Raw genomic sequence first — 9,335 nt, forward strand, 5'->3', positions numbered from 1 at the left:
GGGTGAAAAGTACAGCTGAGTATCATCAGCGACAGATGATAACTCACCCCAAAGCCACTGATGACCTCGCCCAACGGTTCATGTAGATGTTGAACAGGAGAGGCGAGAGAATCGACCCCCGCGGCACCCCACAAGTGAGGCGCCTGCGCCGATCTCTGCCCCCTGTCAACACCGTCTGCGACCGGTCGGAGAGGTAGGAGGAGAACCACCGATAAACGGTGCCTCCCACTCCCAACCCCTCCAACCGGCGCAGCAGGATACCATGGTCGATGGTATCAAAAGCCGATGAGAGATCCAACAGGACCAGGGCAGAGGAACAACCCCTATACCTGGCCCTCCAGAGGTCATCCACCAACGCGACCAAAGCTGTCTCTGTGCTATACCCGGGCCGGAAGCCAGACTGGAACGGGTCTAGATAGACAGCTTCCTCCAGGTACTGAGGGAACTGCCGTGCCACCACACTCTCTACAACCTTCGCTACAAAGCGAAGGTTGGAGACTGGACGATAATTACCCAAAATAGCTGGGTCCAAGGAAGGCTTCTTGCGGAGGGGTCTCACCACCGCCTCTTTCAAGGCGGCGGGAAAGACCCCCTCCATCAAAGAAGCATTTATAATACCCCGGAGCCAGCCTCGTGTCACATCCTGAGTGGCCAGCACCAGCCAGGAGGGGCACGGGTCCAGTAAACATGTATACTTTGTACATGTGTACTTTATACTTTGTATCCATGTTAACCAGAGTGCACAATTGAGAACTGCCTTTGATTTCCCATTTTTAAAAAAAAAATACAGCATAATTTTAAATGAGGATGGGCTGTGTAAATAAAAATAAAACTTGGCAATGATTTATTTCTGGGGAAGTGAGGGGACTACCAAATATGGAAAAAGGATCTTTTTTGTCTTGTCTTTAGTGTAATGTTCCTGTAGTATTCATATTTATTTCCCTCTGTCCATATTTTCTCGAAAGAAAGTTTGTTCCCAAGTAAGAATAGAACCAGAAGAGTAGAAATAAAATCTCTACATCAGGACTAAATTGAAGATGGGCTAAAGTCCAGAATGATTCTTTGCTTCTTCACACTTACCTCTGAGTAGCAGGAACATAAACCGTGCAACTGGCCAATCTAGTCCAGCAGTCTATTCCCACAGTGGCAGTTGTACACTAGAGTTCCAGCAGATAGCCTTCTTGCAGCCATCAAGGCTAATGAAAGTAGTCCTTGAATTATGACCACAATTGGCACTCGAACTTCTGTTGCTAAGCAATACAGTTAAGTACTCATTGTGTTTTTGCAATCTTTTTTTTTTTGCCATGGTCGTTAAGCAAATCTAGCTTTTCATGTTTACTTTGCTTCTCAGAAACCATATGAAAATGACCCTTGGATGGTGCAACCATATAAATGCAAGCCAGTTGCCAAGGAGGCTCATAAATGTGAGGACTGTTTTTTAAGTCACTTCTTTCAGCACTGTTGTAACTAAGATAGGTTGCTAAATGTACGGTTTGTAAGTCAAGGAACACATGTAGCCACTGACTTCCATGAACTGGTCCACAATGTCCAAAGTCCATGAATGGGGTAGCGAATTCCAAAATGTAATTGTGCACTGTGTAAAAAAAATATTCTGCATAAAAAAATTAAATTGCCTAGATTGTAAATTGTTTTTAACATATTACTTGTCTTATAGTATACCACTGAGAAATAAAAACCAAAAACCAAAAACTACACAATTCTTACCTTACCTAAATGCTCAAAGGGAGAAGCTCTATTCTTAAGGTCCTTCTACATGTCCAGCATGGGTGCAGTCTGAATCCTTGGGGACAGGGTCTTCCATTTGGTGGGAGCCACAGAACTCTGGCCACTAGTCCACTAATATGAATTCAATATGAATGCAAGACCCCACAACAGTCATCACTTCAGAATCAAATCTGCGTGGATTTACTGATGATCTATTGTGCAAACATGTGAATAGTGTCGGCATGGCGGTTTTTCCCCATCATTCTTCTTTTCCTAAAGTGAGCGCGAATCATTTCCAACATGATTGCTGGTTGACATAAGCACAGAGAAGAATTGGCACTTTACTAACTTTATCACCATAGAATAGGCCTGAATCTAGGCTCTTATCTATACTCAAATTCCTGATTGCTTAATTGTAGCCTATGACTATCATTAAGTGTTGTATCATTAAATTTGTACCCTATGACTATCATTTAGTGTTGTAAGTGTTGTACCTTGATGAAGGTATCTTTTCCTTTATGTACACTGAGAGCATATGTACCACGACAAATTCCTTGTGTGTCCAATCACACTTGGCCAATAAAAAATTCTATTCTATTCTATTCTATTCTATTCTATTCTATTCTATTCTATTCTATTCTATTCTATTCTATTCTATTCTATTCTATTCTATCCTATCCTATTCATTTTTCTTTTTTTTGAACTAATGTTCCAGATCTCTCGTCTGTTGCTTCAACTACCAAGCAACTGAATACAACTCCAACTTATTGTTGGGGGCAATAAGTTGACTTTGTATATAATATACAAATGGATGAAGACTATTGCTTGACATAGTGTAAGCCGCCCTGAGTCTTCGGAGAAGGGCAGGATATAAATGCAAATAAAAAACAAAACAAAACAAGGGACCTCTTGGACTCAGAAAACAAACAAACAAACAAAACAAAACAAGGGACCTCTTGGACTCAGAAAACAAACAAACAAACAAAAACAAACAAACAATAATTTGGATATAGTCATTATAAGTGCTGTTGTAGCCTACTGGTTCCAGAATCCAACCAGGTGTTCAATGGAAAGGCTTGGAACATCATTGGAAAAATTCTCAAGTGATACCATCACAATCTGTAAGGCATATGAAGTGGTCCAAATTAACTAGCTGTGAAACAGTCACTAATCATTGCTTAGATTCCCATTTCCAGGAATGCTCTGATGCACAGATAAATATTTTCCTTCTAATAGAAGGGATAAGAGAGTGACAGCAGGCCATGTTTTTATTCAGTGGTCAAAGCCTCACCTCAGCAGGCACAACAAACACTCAAGTAGCTAAGAGTTACTGGAGGACAAACAAACTCTTTAGTTAGAGTTTAGTTAGAGAAGAGCCCATAAGACATTTGCAATGCAATCAAGACAAGAAGGATTGGGTGGAAGCTCATCAGAGGAAGAGTCAATGTGGAAATAAGGAAGAATTTCCTGACAGGGAGAAAGATTAATCAGCTCCCGGAGTTGGAGTTCTTCATCCCTGGAGATTTTCAAGAAAAGATTCAACAACCATTTGTTAAAAAGTGCCAAAAAGAAAGAAAAAGAAAAGAAAGAAATATAAAAATCCATAAAGACTGAATAATGGAACAGAATAATAGTATTGGAAGGGACCTTGGATGTCTTCTAGTCCAACCCCCTGCTCAGGCAGGAAGCCCTATATAATTTCAGACAAATGGTTGTCCAGTCTCTTCTTAAAAACATCCACAACTTCTAGGGGCAAGTCATTCCATTGATTAATTGTTCTGTCAGAAAATTTCTCCTTAGTTCTAGGTTGCTTCTCTTCTTGATTAGTTTCCACCCATTGCTTCTTGTCCTGGCCTCAGCTGCTTTGGAGAATAGTTTGACTCCCTCTTCTTTGTGGAAACCCCTGATTTTTTTGCCTTCCAACTTTCTTCAGTATAGGTACAATATATAATAAAGTAACCTCTTACTCTAAATCAAAGCAAAACATCATGCAAACTAAGCTATTCAACCCTTCCAAAATTATATAACAAAATAACAATTTATTTTAAATTTAAGAATGTACGATATATATTAATAATAATAAAATAATAAAAACCACAATATTTCTATAATCATGACAAGTCTAATGATCACATTCTAAAATCAGATTTTCATTTTTATCTTTTTCAAGCAAGAAGTCCAGAAGTGATCTCCATGTAGAAACAAAGGTAGATAAACTTATATCTTTCAAAGTAGCCAATTATGCTACCTCTGCCAGTGACATTGATGTCACAATCAAATCTTCATTTCTGGGGATTTGTCTATCTTTCCACCCCTTTGCATATAAAAATCTCATTGCCATTTGTCATATATAAGAACAAAAGTCCCATGTTTTCTTTCAATCTGTTTATCTATGATGCTCAGAAGAAAAGTTTCCGTTTTCAATTTTACATCCATTTTTAATATTTTAAGAATTAAGCCATATATCTGATTGCAATATCTCTTGGTCTTTTTACTTGTCCATGAAATAGGTTAAAAGCTATCTTCATGTTGATCACATATCCAACACTTATTTGATATATCTTTATGCATCTTTGAAAAGTTAAATACCACTGATGCAACATTTTATTTTAAAAAATATTTCAAATTATAATTCAATTCTTGGCCTTTTGGCTAAGATCAAATAATTACTATACATTTTTATACGCAAGCAAGAACAAGAGTCCATTATGTAGCTTTTGAAAGACTGCATGGGTTAAATGTGAAATGTCTTTATTTCTAGAATGCCTTTGGGCCATGTAAGCCTCATAGGTACGCTTAGAAAATAAAGTAGTGAACTGAGTAACTCAGGGCTAAATTTGGAAATATATTCTACTGCTTCACTGAAGGAAGTGAGGGTGGGGGGAACCTTTAAGGTAAATTAGAATAGTTGAGTTAAATGTGATAGTGTAGAGCAGTCTTCTCTCTCTTAATAACTTCACAATGTGTGGACTTCAATTTCCCAAATCCTTGTTGGAGAATTCTGGAAGTTAAAGTACACATATTAGTTTATGAGGTTGAGAAAGACTGATATTGAGCATCCTTACCAGTGGTGAAATCCGATCTTTTTTTACTACCGGTTATATGGGCGTGGCTTGGTGGATGTGACTTGGTGGGCGTGGCAGGGGAAGGATACTGCAAAATCTCCATTCCCATCCCACTCCAGGGGAAGGATATTGCAAAATCTCCATTCCCACCCCAATCTGGGTCCTGCCAGAGGTGGTATTTGCCAGTTCTCTGAACTAATCAAATTTTCTGCTGCCGGTTCTCCAGAACCTGTCAGAACCTACTGGATTTCACCCCTGATCCTTACTACAGGTAGTCTTTGACTTACGGCCACAATTGAGCCCCAAATTTCTCTTGCTGAGTGAGACAGTTGTTAAGTGAGTTCTGCCCATTTTACTATCTTTGAAAAATGATTAAGTGAATCATTGTAATTGTTAACTTAATAATATGGTTGTTAAGTGAACCTGGCTTCCCCATTGACTTTGGTTGTCAAAAGGTTGCAAACAGTGACTACATGACCCCGGGACACTGCAACAGTCATAAATATGAACCAGTTGCCAAGCATCCAATTTTTTATCGCGTGACCATAGGAATGCTGCAACATTCAAAAGTTTAAAAAATAGTCATAAATCACTTTTTTTTGTGCTATTGTAACTTTGAATGGTCACTAAATGAACTATTGCAAGTTGAGGACTACCTGTATGTGCTTTCTGTGTTGCCATAACCACCATGACAGCTATTTTATAATTAAGCAATTCTTACCATCATGGTAGAACTCTGGGATGTTTTCAAACTTCAAATGTACATAGTTGTCCCCCCCAAAGCTTTTAAATATCAAACAAGATAACATATATTGTATAATATCTCCCGATTGTCTTTAGTAGGAGATATTATCCAATATATAATATTATACAGACTTTATTGGCCAGCTAAACTCCTTCAATTAATATAAGTAGAATGTTGGATTAGGCTATTGGACAACAGAATAGGAGGGAAGAAAATGATTACAAATATAGTCCTTAACTTATGACTGGTTGCTTAGTGATCATTCAAAGTTATGACGGATCTCCCCAGAGTTACTTATGACTGACCAGTCTTTGAAGTTTCAGTGGCCATCTGCCTCCCCTATGGTCTCTGATTGTATTTTGCATGCTTGGACATTTACAGACATTTGTAATCCTATGATCACATGACCATGAGCCCAATGTTTTATTTTGTTTTTGCCAGAAACTATATGTTCATTGAAAAAATAATGAAAAATTACCTGAAAAACTGAAAAAAATATTAAGATTGCAGCCTAGATATTGTGTGAAACTCACATATTTGGACTACATAATGAAATATAATGCCAGTCCTTGCTTATTCTATAGATTCTGTCATAATGTTATGTCCTTTGGCTAAGTATAATGGGACTCAGACATGACCTAATATCACCTGCACCCAACTGGATCCAAGATTTTGAGAACTGAGCTCACCAATTGCCAGGCAAATTCCTTCCCAATAACCATACCCTTGCTATTAATCCTGTAGTTCTTCATCGTGCAGATGAATTTGGGGACATCTGTATAAAAGGATCGTTGAATTTTCTTACAACATATTGGGAGCCGATTTAAACCTATCGTATGGAAATTAAACAACTTCTAGAAACTTCTATTAAAAATACATCCAATTGAAGAAGCATCGTTTATTTGGATAAGCCAAGAGTATTTGTTTGTTTGTTTGTTTATTGTTTATTGATTATTCTTGACTCTCAACATTCATTTTGTTCCCTTCGTATTAGAAGATACTTATCAATTTCGCACCTTGTCTCTGGAACAAGCTAATGTCTTAAATATTGTAGTGGAAATTGGGAGTTCTCGTATATAAGTTTCACTTTATACCTTGATGAACGTATCTTTTCTTTTATGTACACTGAGAGCATATGCACCAAGACAAATTCCTTGTGTGTCCAATCACACTTGGCCAATAAAAATTCTATTCTATTCTATTCTATTCTTCTGCCAGGAAGTCACCAAGCAACTCGACTAAGCTGTTTTCTTAACCAGCTGTGTGCAATATTGGGGATAGGGAATAATAATACTGACTTCACTAAGGCTGTTGAAATGGCCTTAATTTACTTCCTGACTCATTTGCATGCCATCTCAATCACCAAGGTAACTCTAGGCAACCTACATGATGAGATTAAAACAAGCATACAAGTCATAAAAATGACAAAATGGACACATAAACAAACCATGGATCGGAAAGGGTAATCAACTAAAGAAAAATGATAACGATCAGGAATAAGCTACCAGGGACCTAACCACTTACTCCAGGCCCTGCGGGAAGAGCCAAGTTTTTACAATTTTATGAAATCCTTAAAGTGTCAGGACCATATAAACCTCGGGTCCTGGGGTGGGGAGCGGGTTGTCTTTAAATACTTATTGCCACTATGCTTATCTTAATTAATTTCATCACCGAAACTAATGCTTTTTGTTTATCATCGGTTACTTTTCTTCTTCTATTTTATCCTGCAGTTTAGCTCTTCATGTCAGTGCTTGGGAATTTAAATGAGTTATGAAAATACAGGTTTAAAAAGTGCCTCCTCGAGTTTTTGAACAGTCCTTTTGAATGGCCCGACATTTGCCTTTGCTATTCTAAGAGTGCCCAGCTTCTAAAGAGTCTAAACAGAAAAGAAGCCCCTTTAATGCAGAAGGCTTCACTTGGCCTGCCATCTGCTGAGAAAACGTGAAGCTCCCCAGCTACCAGGGAGAAACGGCATTATCATTTTATGGGCCTTGGTACTGCCATTTGAATAATAAAAGAACGCCAAGCCCCAGAACACTACGATTCCCGGGAGCAGAAATGACCGCGTCTTAGGCTAAGCCACAATTTGAGCAATTTACTATCATTTTCGAAGGCAAATGTGAGCGATCGGGAGAAAGTCCTTGTGTTGAGCTTGGATGTGCCAGCGGATAAACGCTTGGCACTTTCAAAGCTGCATTGCAGGGAAGCGTTTAGCTGCTCACTCCTGCCAGCTGATGTCTCTCTAAGCTCCATTGCCAAGAAGCAAAAACTGGAAGCAGGTGCAAGGCTAGAGGAACTGAATGTGGCCGGGTGAAGGGGGGGGGAGGTGTGGGTTGGGGTGGAAGGAAGAAAAGAACAAGAACAGAAGTTTGTTTGTTAAAATCCTGTGGCCTTCATTAAGGTTGAAACAATGGTTTATTTTAAACGTGGAGAATATTTCTCGTCTGATAGACCACTGCAACAAACCCAATCTGACAATCAATTGCATTTATCCCCCTGGACTGAAATCCTTGCCCCTCCCTCCACCCCAAGAGCTGCGGACTGCCTAACAGAATGTGGTCTGCTGATTATTATAACAGCTTTGCTTTGGAGGCAGAGAGCATCTGCTTCTTAATGGGCTCCCATCATCCCCCACCATCAAACCATTATTTGGAAACATCCACCTCCCTCAGCCCAGGGCCTGGGAAATGAGCCTCTTCCCCAACGAGTTCATCCTCTTTCCCGTGCCATGTCACCAGTTCAGGCATTGTAGTATGCTGCTTCCTGATAAAGCAGAAGGGAAGCATCAGTAATGCCAAGAATTTACATTCCCCTCAGCCACTCAAATGAGCTGCAGCCAAAAGGCTTCTCTGCCTGCTTTTACCCTCTGCTAAAATGGCACCTATTCAGGGAAGGAAGAAAGGACAGGTAGAGCGAGCCTACTCATAAAAAGTCAGGGACACCTGGGACCTGGAAACCAGTGTTGCAATACGATTTATGGTGCGGCTGCCTTCCTCCAGATTAGTTTATTGAACCCACATCTCACCTCTGGCAGCCATATTCAGTGGGCACTAATCACATCCAGTCTTCAGCAGCATGATCTGTGGGGTTGTTCTGTGTCAAGTTTCCTTCACAAAGCTTATTTGTAGTTCTGTAAAGCTTGCTCCCAGTGGGCTGCAAAAGCTAACCCCCACCCCCAGGGAAAAATATAAAGCCAAGTGCATCTGCCATATATCTTAACGTTTGAATAGGGCAATAGGATGTATGGTAGTCTTGAGTCTGTTAATGTCTCTTTCCTAGGCATTCAGATCTACAGAATTTGAGATGTTAAATTTGCTGAAAATGTATAGTACTTTGAGGAAATGCCACTATCTCCAAACTGCATCCATCCAAGGGATTTGATTACAATCAATAAGAATAGAGCTGGAATGGACCTTGGAGAAGGAGTGCTATTCAGCAGGTTCTGGAGAACCGGTAGTGGAAATTTTGAGTAGTTCAGAGAACCGGCAAATACCACCTCTGACTGGCCCCAGAGTTGGGGTGGGAATGGAGATTTTGCAAAAATCTTTCCCCCAGGGGTGGGAAGGGAATAGGGATTTTGGAGTATCCTCCCCCTGGAGTTGGGTGGGAATGGAGATTTTGCAGTATCCTTCCCCTGCCATGCCCACCAAGCCACACCCACAGAACCGGTAATAAAAAAATGAATTCCACCACTTGCAGGTCTTCTAGTACAACCCCTGTTCAAGCAGGTCCCTATACCAGGGGTGTCCAAACTTGGTCCCTTTAAGACTTTTGGACTTCAACTCCCAGAGTTCCTCAGC

General features: G+C 39.9%; 1 long non-coding RNA gene across 1 annotated transcript; it reads right to left on the bottom strand.

Moving 5' to 3' along the window:
- Positions 1-677: 677 nt before the first annotated feature.
- Positions 678-4,977, bottom strand: LOC131189942 (uncharacterized). Its single transcript, XR_009153165.1, has 3 exons — positions 2,679-4,977; positions 1,731-2,631; positions 678-1,594 (listed from the first exon to the last, which is right to left on the bottom strand). It is a non-coding gene; the product is annotated as an uncharacterized LOC131189942 (long non-coding RNA).
- Positions 4,978-9,335: the final 4,358 nt, after the last annotated feature.

Source organism: Ahaetulla prasina, chromosome 2 (assembly GCF_028640845.1).
Source record: "Ahaetulla prasina isolate Xishuangbanna chromosome 2, ASM2864084v1, whole genome shotgun sequence".
NCBI classification, from domain to species: domain Eukaryota; kingdom Metazoa; phylum Chordata; class Lepidosauria; order Squamata; family Colubridae; genus Ahaetulla; species Ahaetulla prasina.